Below are 13,125 nucleotides of genomic sequence, written 5' to 3'. Positions count from 1 at the left end.
TTCCGCCAGCCTGGTAAAGCATAACTCAAGACTCCTAGGTTCTTCTATCATTCAAGAAGGATAGTTTCTGATATGAGATTCTCTAACTTTCGTCAGGGGCATCCCTCAACCAGCAAGGGAACAACTACCTTCCTTTCTAAAGGTAATGCTAGACCTCCTAAGTCAAGGGACCATTCAGGAGGTTCTGCAAGACCAATAAGGAAGCAGTTTGTACTCTAGAATGTTCCTAGTGCTAAGAAGAGATGGCCCTTGGAGACGCATTCTGGACCTTTCTCATCTCAGCACCTTCCTAAAGGTACCTACCCTCTGTATGTTAACTCTTCAGACCTTATTTCCCTTTATTCTGCCACAAGCATACATGACCTCCCTGGATATCAAAAATGCATATGTGCACATTCCTATCCACCCACCACAACTGCAGGAAGTTCTTATGTTTCTATGTGGCTTCCTGTTATTTTCAGTTCTCTGCTTTACCCTTTGGCCTCTCAACGGCACCAAGGATTTTCACAAAATGTCTAGCCCCAGTGATTGCTTACAGCAGGCTTCAGAGCAGGATCCGTATTTTCTCTTTCCTGGACAATCTCTTCTTTCTGGCAACCTACCCAGAGATCTTGAAGCAAGATATCCTCTTTGCCATTTCTCTTCTACAAAGTCTGGGATTCACTGTAAACAAGAAAAAAATCCGTTCTCACCCCCTCTCAGGATCATATCTTCCTGGGGTGCAGGATACAGACAGACCTCAAGAGAGTCTCTTTTCCTCCTCAGAAGGCTTGAGACCTCACCTCCTACTTCCAAAACCTTCTGGCTCTGCACCACATTTCAGCCTTCAGAGTTTCTCACGGTTTGTGGTTCCATGGCATCCACAATTCCAGTGCTACTCTGGTCAAACTTCACATGAGAAAACTCCATTGGTTCCTAAAGTCAGTTTGGATGCAGCATTCACATACTCTGGACTTTCCAGTTCCTCTCATTCCATGTCTGAAAAAAGAACTCCAGCGGTAGATCCAGCAAGTGTCTCTCAACCCAAGACTCCCTTCGCACCCTATGTCACCAGTTCAAGAGCTGTTCATAGACACATTAGATGTTTGCATGTGGGCTAGGGGGGCAGCTTTCAGGAATCTGAAAGCACAAGGGGGTCCGGTCCCCCTCTCAGCAAAGGTAACACATCAGTGTAAGGGGGATGGAGGACGCTGCTGCTAGCCATTCAGACCTTTCTCATCTTTTCCTCCCAGGACCTCTAAAGCTGTTCACAGACAATATGATGGTCCTCTGGTATGGAAACAACTGGGGGAGGTCCACATCCTACCTACTATACAGGCTGTGACTCTTCAGGCACGGTGTACATTCCATCCAGACACTTTGAGCAGGTCCCTAACACGGTCCCACAAATAGAGGCTTTAAAGGGATGTGTATATTGTCCACAAGTGGGATATACCTCAAGTAGATCTCTCTGCCTCCCCTATGAACAGACAACTTTCACAAGTTTGTGCCAGAGTTCCACATCCTCTGATTGGGAGGTGGACAAGCTCTCATTCTCTTGGAAGGGGATGTTTCTGTATGCTTTCCCTCCCCTTCTGCTCATTCTGAAAGTCCTGTTCAAAATTCATCAGAACAACCCAAAAATCTTTCTAGTGACTCCCTTTTGGCCAAGATGGCATTAGTTCCCGCTGCTCCTACATTTAACCAAGGGCAATCATCACAGGTTACCTCACAGGGTGGACCTTCTCACACAAGACAAAGGAACAGTCATCCATCCCCACTTGTCTACCCTTCAGTTGACTCTGTGGGTGATAGAGCTTTAATTCCTTTTAGACATCTGTCCTCTGAGGACATGCTAAGGGTCCTGCAGGAGGCCAGGAAACCCAATACCAGAAAATCTTGTTTATCCAAGTGGAAGAGATTCTCACTTTGGTGTCTCTCATGAAACCAGGATCCACTATCAGTGGAAGTACCTTTGTTTCTATCTCATCTGTTTGAATTGCTCAGTGCTGGCTTGGCTTACTCGTCTGTGAAGGCCCACATGTCAGCTATCTCTGCCTGTCTGCCTTTGCACCCCCCCACACACACCTATCAGATTTGAGGCTACATAATGTCTTAAAGACATCCCTCATGTTAGACCTCCCAGGAAACCTATTCCTCCTCCCTTGGATCTTAATTTTGTACTGGATAAGCTGACTCCCCCCCACCTTGTAAGCCAGCTTTATCAGATTCCCTACAGCATTACTCCTGGAAAACTGTACATGCACTAGCTTTAACTTCAGCCAGACATGTGTCCGAGCTCTGAGCCATTATGGCCTCTCCCCCCCCCCTTTTTTGTTTTTTTGTAAAGATGGTGTGTCCTTGCTTACCAACCCTTCTTTTATGTCCAAGGTACGCAATGAATTGTCACTCAACCAGTCCATTCATTTACCTTTCCTTCTCCCCGCAGTTCTAGTGAGAAGGTGCTGCACACCCTGGATGTGCATAGATAGCTTAGCTTTAGCCTTGCCTAAGTAAAATCTATCAGGAAATCACACCAGATTTTTGTTTCCTGTCATCCCAGAACTCTGAGGACTGCCCGTTTCCAAGCAGACTGTGTGTACTTGGATTTCTAAGGATATTTCTTTTTGTTATGTGAATCATGGTAAGAGCCTTCCCCTCTTTTGTAAAGGCTCACTCCGCTAGGGCTGTAGCTTTATCTGGTGCTTTCTTCAGGGGACTAGATACTAACTCGATTCCTGAAGTGGCTGCATGAAGTTCTGTGCATACCGTCACTAAACATAACAAATTGGATGGCATATCTATATCTAGAGCACATTTTGCCAGAGCCATACTCCATGGCTTTCTAGAGAGCTCTACTGCTTCATCCTCCACCCTCTCCTCATGAGCTTTTGTACTCTCCTTCATGTATTAATGTACTGCAACAGATGAATAGAAGGGCTTAGAATAGCTGTGTAAAATCTTGCCATAACAATAGATGTCGTTCTCTTCACTGTTGCAGTATTCCAGTCCCTCCCTCCTTCCCCCTGGTTTTTGTTTTTTTTTTAGCTTGGATGTTCATACCCTACAGTCCTTTGGCTGGCATTCCTCCTGGGGCATTCAGTTCTGAGGACAGTTCATGCGTACGTCATTTTTATGGCCAATGTACGATAGCAACCTATGTGTGATGTACCCTGCACCTTACACTAGTGAAAGACTTTTGTATACTGGCTGACCTTGGGAGGCCTACAGTGAGGTACTCCCTCATGTTTAGAATACTGCAACAGTGAAGAGAAGGACATCTATCGTTATGGTAAGATTTTACACAACTATTCTTTCCTTTGTATTATAGGGGTCCAAGTCCTCATGTTTTGTTTCACATATATAAATTCTGACCTGCTTTAAAGATAGGTCTTGGTTTTGCTTGAGAACCTTCACGAGGCCCTGTCTGTGGTTTCTATTGTGATGTACCATGTTTCTGAATGCAACTTTATCTGTCCTGATGAATTAGTTTGGCTGCAGGCTCAAGCATGTGCAGCATAGAGGGGAATGGTGTGGCTGAGATTCGCCTCCATGAAAAAAGGAACTGGGGAATAAAGATCGCTTATGCTTCTTTTTGCATGTGTGTGTGGAAGTGCTTCTTGGATTGTCAACTCAGAATGTCTTCACTGATCTGAGGTGGAAGCATGCTATCACGTCTATAGAGGACTTATGCTATCCCTCTTCTGCCACTCACCATCCTTTTTTTGCTATATCTGGCCATCTCCAAAATGGGAAGGAGCCTTCTAAGAGTCTTGCCCCTCCAATACGTGTGACATTGCCCAAGATGGCTGTTCCATGGTGACCAGCCCACATTCCTGACTTTGGTGTGACTGACCTTTGATTAGGTGGTGTCGGTTATGAGTACAGCCCAGCTTACTGAACCATTAGACAGGACCATTGGATTCTAGAAATGTTCAGCTTTCACTAGGCTTGAATGTATTGGCCCTCCCCCAGGAAAAATCTGCTAGAAGATCAGTCCATTTTTAGTGGAGCTATTGAAGCAGGCCCAAAGGGAGGGACTGTAGAGGTTGTCCTATGTTGTAAGAGGAGCTGAGGAGTTACTCCTGTAATTATTGTCCAGAAGAAAACAGGTGATTTTTCTCTACCAGTCTGGACCTCATTTGTTTTATCCAGCACATCAGATGCATCCCATTTTGGGCACTTCAGTAATTGGATCCCATACAGGAGGCATCCCCAATTTATTCTTGTGGGTATCACTTTCTAGTAAGAAGTCTTGCCATTTGTGCTTGGATTCCTTGAAGATCATCAAGCTTTGTTCCAACAAAATGGGAATTATTGAACTACTTTCATTGCTTTCTGTGTTTTATTAGAAATGCCTGTTTAATGTGGGGATGCAGAGGTACTCTGCTTTAGTATTTTTTGCTGTAGTCAACAACATGTGATGCTAACTGTTTTGCAATTGAAGTAATTCATTGATGGTCATTTATATGCTTTGGGCTTTTTTGTAGAGCCCAGAGTATCCACCAAGATAGTAGAGAAAGCATTGCAGGCAAAAGGCATCCTGGTGTCCCCTTACCTGGAACACTAACTCTTGGTTGCCTAGTCCAGGACTCCATGTGGGGATTTCACTGGATGCAGCCCCTGGGTGGGCAAATATTGGAAGATGTAAGCTAGCTCTGTGGCATAGAGAGATGAAGCCCTGACTGCAACTCAGACAACCCGTGTTTATTTAGTGACCTATGCTGTTTAGAAGCCAGCTGGGGATTGAGACCAACGACAAGGCAGAACCTGCTTACCTTCTCCAAGGGAAGAGTTGGAGCGAATGTATCCTGGGACCTACAGTCCCTTGTGGAGGCCAGAGGGTAGATACGTGTCTTTACTTGTAATGGGAGTTGGGCTACATGAATAACATTACTTTTGTAAGCATGTAAGCCCAAGCATCACTGCATTGCTCTTTCCATCACTAGGATATTGTGGGCATGTGCAGAGGAATATTAGAATTTACTGTGTAGTGTGCTCCCCCCTCCCCCAATTAGAGGAAGAGATAGAAAATCAAGTAAAGGTTGCGACAATGTGCTGCACCAGGGAGGTAAAACACAGAATATGAATAGCTCCAGCTGTAGGAATCAGCTGTGTCATACAGCTGAAACGTAATATATACCTTTTCCTGTTATTAGTACTCCACAGACAGATATCCACATAAATGTTTCAACACTGCAGATGATTGAGCTGCCTGTAAGCTTTACCCTGTAATTCCAGGTTTGATTCCCACATTCTCTGTCTGTTCTGTATTTTATGACTCTTGAGCAAGCCACTTACCCAGACATTGTTCCTGGGTCTCTCCTGAAAATAAATGCTTGTGCTTTCTTGAAAAAGAAACATTTGTGCCTGTTGTACTTATGTATATACTGTATATGTATGTGTGTGTGTAGTGAATTTTATATGTATATACACAGTGTGCACGCATGTAAAGATATATAGGCATTAAAATACTACAATAAAATTAAAGCTCTACTGTTATGAATAAAACAGTACTGTTTTTCTCATAAATGTGTTATTTTGTATAAATTTGACTTGCACAAGTGCATGTTCTTAGAAGTTTTAAATTATTTTAATGCATAGATATAATATATGGTTTCAACTTTTTATATTTTTACTATATGTAGATAATATAAGAGCTCTACGTATGTTAAAATATGAATATATGGTAATTTATGGTGCTGTTTCTTAGATACCTATTTGTATTTCTTATGGAATAACATTAAACTCATTCCATTAACTTGTGTTTGGTTCCTTTATATCATTCAAAAGACTGTTGAAATAAATACCAGTTTTGTATAGGCACTTTCTACACTTTTGCAGCTGGGTGTGTTTGCATGAGGTGCAGACATCTGGAAAGAAACACTTCTTACAGGCCTCATATAAAGTTATGGGCATAGGCATCTGCATATTAACACTCATGTTGTATGTGGTGTATTTCATATTATTCATGCTTGCTATTTAAAGGAAATGCATAACACAACAAAATAAGGTACTTGCATTTTGTATTCCTTGAATTGTAAAGAATAACATTTATCTTTACCATTCGGACAGTATTGGTGGAATCCCCATTGCTTTTCCCGAATCAGAGGCTTGATTCTTCTTGCATGAAGTCTCCTTTCCTGCACCTCAGCATATGCTTTCTAGGGAGGCTGAAGAACTGAGTTCCCTCTATAATTTGAACACACCTTCCTGTCCCCTTTGGGCTCAACTGCACCAGTTTGTCATTCTAGAAGTACTGTCCTAGCCTTCCACGCAACATTAAAAAAGCATGTTAACCATAACACCCCAAAACAACGTCCAGCACCTTCAACATTTTTGGATGGCTCTCATTTGCTTCCGTAACCTTGCTATGGTGGAAAGAGTGTTTAATCACTGCAATGACCCCATCTACTGAAATGGTATCAATTCCACTAGCTCCTTCTGGCACAGCAAGGAGGAGGATGACCTGTCTACCAGATTTTGGTGTTCCTTCCACTTCTCAGCAATGTCCCTGATTAAGTTCAGCATCTATCCACCCTTGCTGAAAGCATTCTGGACAATATTTCACCTTCCTCTCCTGAGTCACTGGAGGATTTAATAGAAACTTTCTGAAGCCATCAAAAAGTAATTTCCATAGCCTTGCCAAACTCTTCTCTTACCCAGACTTTCACTTGTGTAACTAGTGCAGCTGGTGAATCCCTGGCTTGTCCAGTACCTATTAGTCCTATCCAGGGATCCCACTCCATCACCAGCAAAAGGCCTGTTTTTTAATCTTACAGCTTCCGTTACTAAAGGTGCTCACCACTGGGTCTTTGAATAACCACTATGACAAGTGCTGGCCAGAGTTAGGATATTGCTTCTTTCTGCTGCTGCCTTTATGTTTAGGGTTTCACACTGCACTTCCCAAATCTCTCCAGGTATACAGTAGAAGTTCTTCTGGAGGTGACAGTTGAACTTGCACTGTACAGAAGGATCATCCAGGCACTCTCAAGAAATTCTCACTACATATTTGTGTTTACTTGGTCTGCCTAGCCTTGCCTCATTCGTATGATCCAACTCACTAACACATTGTGATCATTTAACAGCTAAGCACCTTTCATCACTGGAGAAACCAGAATTTCTTCTCTGATATGACTACAAATCTGGTTATTGATACTTGGCCCAAGTTGCTGTAGTACCAAGTCCACTTAATTAGTATTTTTGTTTGCAGCCTTAATATTTGTTTTGAAAAATCTATTAGTAGTGCAGAAGTCCAACAGCAATTCACCACTCAAGTTCAGATCAGGAAGCCATTCTTCCCAATCAGCTCTCTCTAGCTATCTCCATTCTACCATTTTGTACCATGATTCACCATTATCCCTTGCATCATTATTGAATTCTGCCAGTAGAACTACAAAATTCAAAAGTGGTAGCCTGTCAAACACCAGACCGACAGTTTCCAAGAAGACCAAATACTCCTAAATGCTTGTATACAAAAAAAAAAAAAGAGTTTTGCTTTTTGCTCCTTGCAACTACATTGAGGTAACCATTTTGTTCACTGACACATCTACCTGAACAGCACTCATCCAGAGGTTTGAGAGTATCCCTACATCTATCCAGGATTTCTCCAGAAACTGCAGAATAGGTGAAAGAGAGAGCATGTGCTCAAGAAGTCTTTTTTTGTCCTTTTATATGAGTGTTTTTTGAGGGCGAGCAAGCCCCAGGCTACACCTCTGAATTTGTATATATCAACTTCACAGCCACACCAACACAGAAAAAAGGTGATCTCCCTAAAGGAGAGAATTACTGTTGGCATACACGTGCACATCATTGATTTCCTATGGAGCACAGCAATAGACATTGTCTTGCTTGGCATCTTGTGCTTCTGGCAATTGATGCGCAATTAATTTCAACACTTTCAGTTTAATTTTGACCTCAGTAGGTTTATCTGACTAGCTGCTTAAATTGATGTACAAACTATTGCATTTCCATGCTGAATACATCAATAGCAGCTTCTCACTGTTAAAAGAAGTCGTCAGCTAGGTCTTGCAAGGGGAATGCCTTACATTATAGGTTCATAGATTCATAGGTATATACTAGGCTAATGACCACCAGAGCCTTTATAAGCCTAGCAGTGCAATCTAACACAATTGTTCCCTATGTATCATGGGAGTTTAGTAGGATGGGGTAAGTTTGTTTGGAAGTAGCTAGAGGTTATGGAAAGTATGTTAGTTTGAGCATTACTGTCTGCATCTATCTGTCAAAGGCATGGGAGCCAGACCCTGGGTGAATTTCTAATTTCCCATCCATTGGTCAATGTTATGCTTAAGTAAGGTTAGGGATGGACTCTGTTTCTCACTGATGGTGAGTCTGTTCCAGAGCATGGGATATTCTAAAACATAAATTTAAATCCTTGGATCTGGTTATTCTGTTGCTGTTCTTTTCATGGATTTGCAAAAGTTCCATCAGAGCTTGATCAAAGGATGCCTTTTATGCCAGGCATAGATCGCTTCAGTAATATCTAGGAGACTGAATATAGAGACAGCACTTTAAGGCAGTCCATAGAGGATAGTGTATTTATACCCTGGATTTTCCTGGTAAGGAACTTTGTGGGCATTCCATCTGTTGCATATGTCAGGTACATGTCGAAGGGTGCATTATACTCAGTGGGTCTGATAAGGTCCAAATACAATGGCACTGTGACTTCTTGGTTTGGATCTGGATGCATGACCTTACTTATAAGTCGGGCAACATACAATGATTTTTTTTTTTTTTTTTTTTTTTTTTTTTTAATAACTACCTTGGCCACATGTTGGTCAAAGGCCAGATTACTGTCTATATCTAGGTCCCTTACTACCAGGTCAAATCGTAGGGATATCTTATTGATGGAGTAATTAACTTGGGTGCCAGTTTTCTCAAAAGGCGCTATAATGCATTTAATGGCATTGAGGTTTGCTCTGTGACTTTGGCACCAGTCATTTGTCTGTGTTAAACGCTCTTATAAGATATTTGTGTCATGGGGGGAATTCATAATATAGCTTCCAATTTGCAGTCATCTATGAACTTGGTTGGCCAAAGGCCCTTGACATTAGGCTTTACTGCTGAGAAGTAGAACCCAAACAGGACTGATCCCAGCACATAGCCTTGCGGTACCTCACTGGTGTCCGGCCTCTCAGTGGAGGTGTTATCACCAAGCTTAACTTCCTGGATCCTGTCTGTGAGTCAGAGGGCAAATACATTGAGTTATGTAGGGGTTTAAGACCAGTTCGGTGAGTTTGCCAACTGTACCTGAGTGGGAAATTGTATCAAACATCTTAGCCAGGTCCAGATAGGCAATATGCACCATTTTCCTATCATTCATTGTCTTGGAGATCTCCTCAAAGAAGTCTACCAGGTTTAGTAGGTATGATCTTCCCTCCCTTTGACAAAACCAAACTGGGTTGGGTCCAGTGTCTGAAGGTTGCCTATGTCTTTGTTGATCATTTCCATGATAATTTATTCCATGGCATTGCATATGAGATTATTCAGACTAATACATCTGTAGTTTCCAGGGCTGGTTGATGGCCCACTTTTGTGAAGTGGGATAACCATTGCAGTTCTCCATTCTCATGGCACAATGCCTGTTTTGGGGCTATAGTTAAAGTGACTCAAGTGGTCCTGATAGGTCATGTTTCAAGCTATTTAGGAGGCATCTCAAGATATTGTCAGGGCCTACTGAGGCTGTGTTTTTGGCCTTATTGAGCGCCGCCCAGGTCCTGCTCCATGTTAATAGATGTGAGAGTTATGCTAAAATGTATTTCATGGGGGAGACAATGGGAGGAGTGGGGGGAGGGTGAAATTTGAGATTAATTTGTCAGCCAGCAAATTTGTTATGCTCCATGAAAGTGGCACCATTGACCACCAGTTTGGCACATTGGTTTGTGCTATATTTGAGGTTTTGGACATAGCTAGAAGGCCTTTTGGTTGTCTTTTGCCTGTGAGGCTTTCTTGACTTTGTAGTTAGCCATGTTGGACTTAAATAGTCCTCCTTATTTCTTGTTTAATTTAATTAGAGAGCTCCTATCATTGTAGGAGTTGCTCTTCATGATTCTTGCAATACACATTTTCCTTTTGTTATATGCTTTTTTAAGGTTAGGACTCCACAAGTGTGGTTTGTTTTTAGAGTTTGTTATGGGCTTGCTTCTAGTAGGTACAGCAACCTATATGCAGCCATTTACATGGTTTTACAGGGTCTCTGTGAACAATTCTGCATAAGTTGCTGTGAACTCAGGATTGGGAGGGGCAATGAACTTTGACAAACTGGCAATTAACATGATGTGGTTTGCTTTGGAATAACTGTTACAGGTTTGCTGGGGTTACCAAGTTGATTTTTATTGCAAAGGAGACATCTTTATGGTCTTTCACCAGTGAGAGCTTGTAACCGGTGGGGGGCTGCAGTGCTCTCCCATATACGTGAGTACCAGGTCAAGTATGTTTTATCCTCTGGTGGATATGCACACTATTTGATCAAGGGTATTTGTGTTACTAAAGTCCAGGAATCATTCTGCCTGCAAGTATGAGGCAGTGTATCGGGGGTAGTTAGTCTCCCATGAATAGGATATTTGGTTTAATGGTGATTGTCTAAAGTAGATCTATGTATGAGCTATGCGATTCTACTGGCATAGAGGGTGACCTACAGCTTGCTGGGCTATGGTATGAGACTATCTATGATGATTTGCACATGGATAAATTCCAGGGCATCATCCTGTTTAACGAGCGTAGAGGTATGCTTGTTGCTGTGAGTGAGACTCCTCTGTCTTTTGTCCCTGTCAGCTCATGGCCTAAATGTGTGAAAGGCATTGAAGCATTGCATTGCTGGAATACTTTCTGTAGTTTTAAACCATGTCTCAGTAATGGCATGTATATCACTGTATAAATTTACCTTTGCATCACTGTATCAAATTTGATGTAGCTGTATATACTGTATCACATTTGATTTACCTATAATTGTATATACTTCCTAGCAATATTATAGTTTATGTATTTGGAGTTTTTCTCCTTGAGTCTCCACTGAAAATGAGTCACTGGCTCAGTTGGACCAACCTTGTTAACAAATGTCAAATAAATAAATCAAATAAAATGTATGTCTATATTCTCCAGAATGAGGAGAGCTTGTATGGTGTGGAGTTTCTTGTTTAGGCTCCTAGCATTGAACAGTAACACCTTTAGGTTTCTTTTGGATTTATTTGCTATGTCAGTAGGTTTGAGAAGTTTAGCATAGCCTAAAAAATGTAGTAAGAGGGGATAAAGTTTTAGCTAATATTCAGAAACCTAGGAGAGGTAGGTGCAGACCATCCTTTACAAAGCAACATGGTTTGATAACCATGTCCTCCCATGCTGACAAATATTAAAGACACCAGAAACTAAGCTAGTTATTGAAATTATTGAAATCAGTCATCTTTTGTTCATATTGTTGCATAATCATTGGGAAAAGTAGAATGTTCAATGCAAGGCACATGCCTCCCAACAAGGTGTTTCTTCATATAGTCTGGAGAAGTAAATCTCAGGTCATTAATGCCCACATGGATTATGATTATATACTATTACCTGTGGTGCAGTGACTTGAGCTCATGCATAATTTGGCAGATCCTAGCTCTGGATAAGCAACTAACCATTATCTTCTCCTTGTTCAGTGTGGTGAGGGGGGGCATTTGTCTGCTGTACAGTGGAGTCTCCTATGACAAAAGTCTAGGACAACATGTTGGCTTGTCTTATGGACTTTGTCCTTGGGGCTGCACTGGGTGTATGCATATGTGTGGTGTTTGGTGCTGCTTTTGATGAGTGCTTTAGAAATTGCTGAGGATAGGCATTTCTGTTTATAGGCTTAGGAGGTCCTTGAGGTTTGAGAAGATTACTTTTTAGTGCATTGGCAAAGGATGGTCTGTGTCTGTGTTGGATGTAGTGTGGATGTGTGTGTGAGTTACTGACAACCTTGTTTGTATGCAAGATTCTTACCTCAAGCAAAACTGTGTATGTGCATCTCTCACACACTGTGTTTGTATTTAGGAGGACTACTTGTAGGTCATGGACTGGGTTACACTGAGGTTTCCTTGGGTAGTCTCTGGGTTTTGGCACTAGACTAGTTTAGACTGTGCTAAGGTATGATAGTAGTGCTGTTTAATGTGCTGAAGACAATTTGTAGTGAGGGAGAGGTCTACTCAAGTGCAATACTGCTTTGCTAGGCAGGCAGTTAATATTTTGGATATATGGAAAACAATTGGTGGGAAATACTTAAATAGGATGTTCTTCGTGTTTCAATGTTACAGTCATTATATTTGGGGTAATCTGTTGGCAGGTTGCCCTCAGTCGGCCTGATTAACAAAGTCTTGGGTCCTGCGTCGGTTGCTGTCTCTTCTTCCATGACGTCAGGTTTATAAAACATGCAGCCAATATCCATTACATCAGTTTTTCTTGCCGCACGGTGCCCGAAGTAGAAGCAGTTCGCAAGTGCCGGTCAGCCGACTCCTGAAATTTTCGTTTTCAATTTTTAGATCCGAAGTCTTCAACTAAATAGCTAAGTACCCCATTGTACCCCGTTGGGGAAACTTTTTCTTGCTTCTTACCAATGTCAATAAAAGTTAACAACTGTATTACTTGTGGGAAGCAAATACCTCATAAGGATTTTCACTTGTACTGTATTCCTTGCCTAGACCCTGACCACGATGTACCTTGCTGTCGGTTCTGTGCTTTATTTAAGCAATGCACTATCCATCATCGGTACTTTTTTGCTTCCAAATATTTTGGCTCACGCTTTAATTATCCAGAAATGACATCAGTTAGCAATCTGACTACCGAAATACCTAAAAACACAAAGAAAAAGACAGAGACAGGCCGTTGAGGTCCAAAACTGCCGACGACACCTCTCCTAAGCCAGTCGCCAGTTCGCCGGTACTCAGTGAGGCACTTTCGCAGCCCCTGATACCCGCTACATCTGATTCGCAGGCCTCTACTGAGACCCATTCAGAGTCTGGTATGCCGCGAGATGCTTCAATTATGGAACCTGCAGATGTCTCTACCTTGGATGGATCTGGAGCCACTGTGCAGGCACCATCTTCTGAGGGTGTATTCAGGCCTACAGATTTGCATATTAAACCGACGCCATCTTCAATATTAAGGCCAAAGTCT

The sequence above is a fragment of the Protopterus annectens genome, chromosome 5.part1 (genome assembly GCF_019279795.1).
Source record: "Protopterus annectens isolate FY-2018-M chromosome 5.part1, PAN1.0, whole genome shotgun sequence".
In the NCBI taxonomy this organism is placed as follows: Eukaryota; Metazoa; Chordata; order Ceratodontiformes; family Protopteridae; genus Protopterus; species Protopterus annectens.
The sequence above is the reverse complement of the archived record's forward strand: the minus strand, read 5'-3'. Positions refer to the sequence as shown.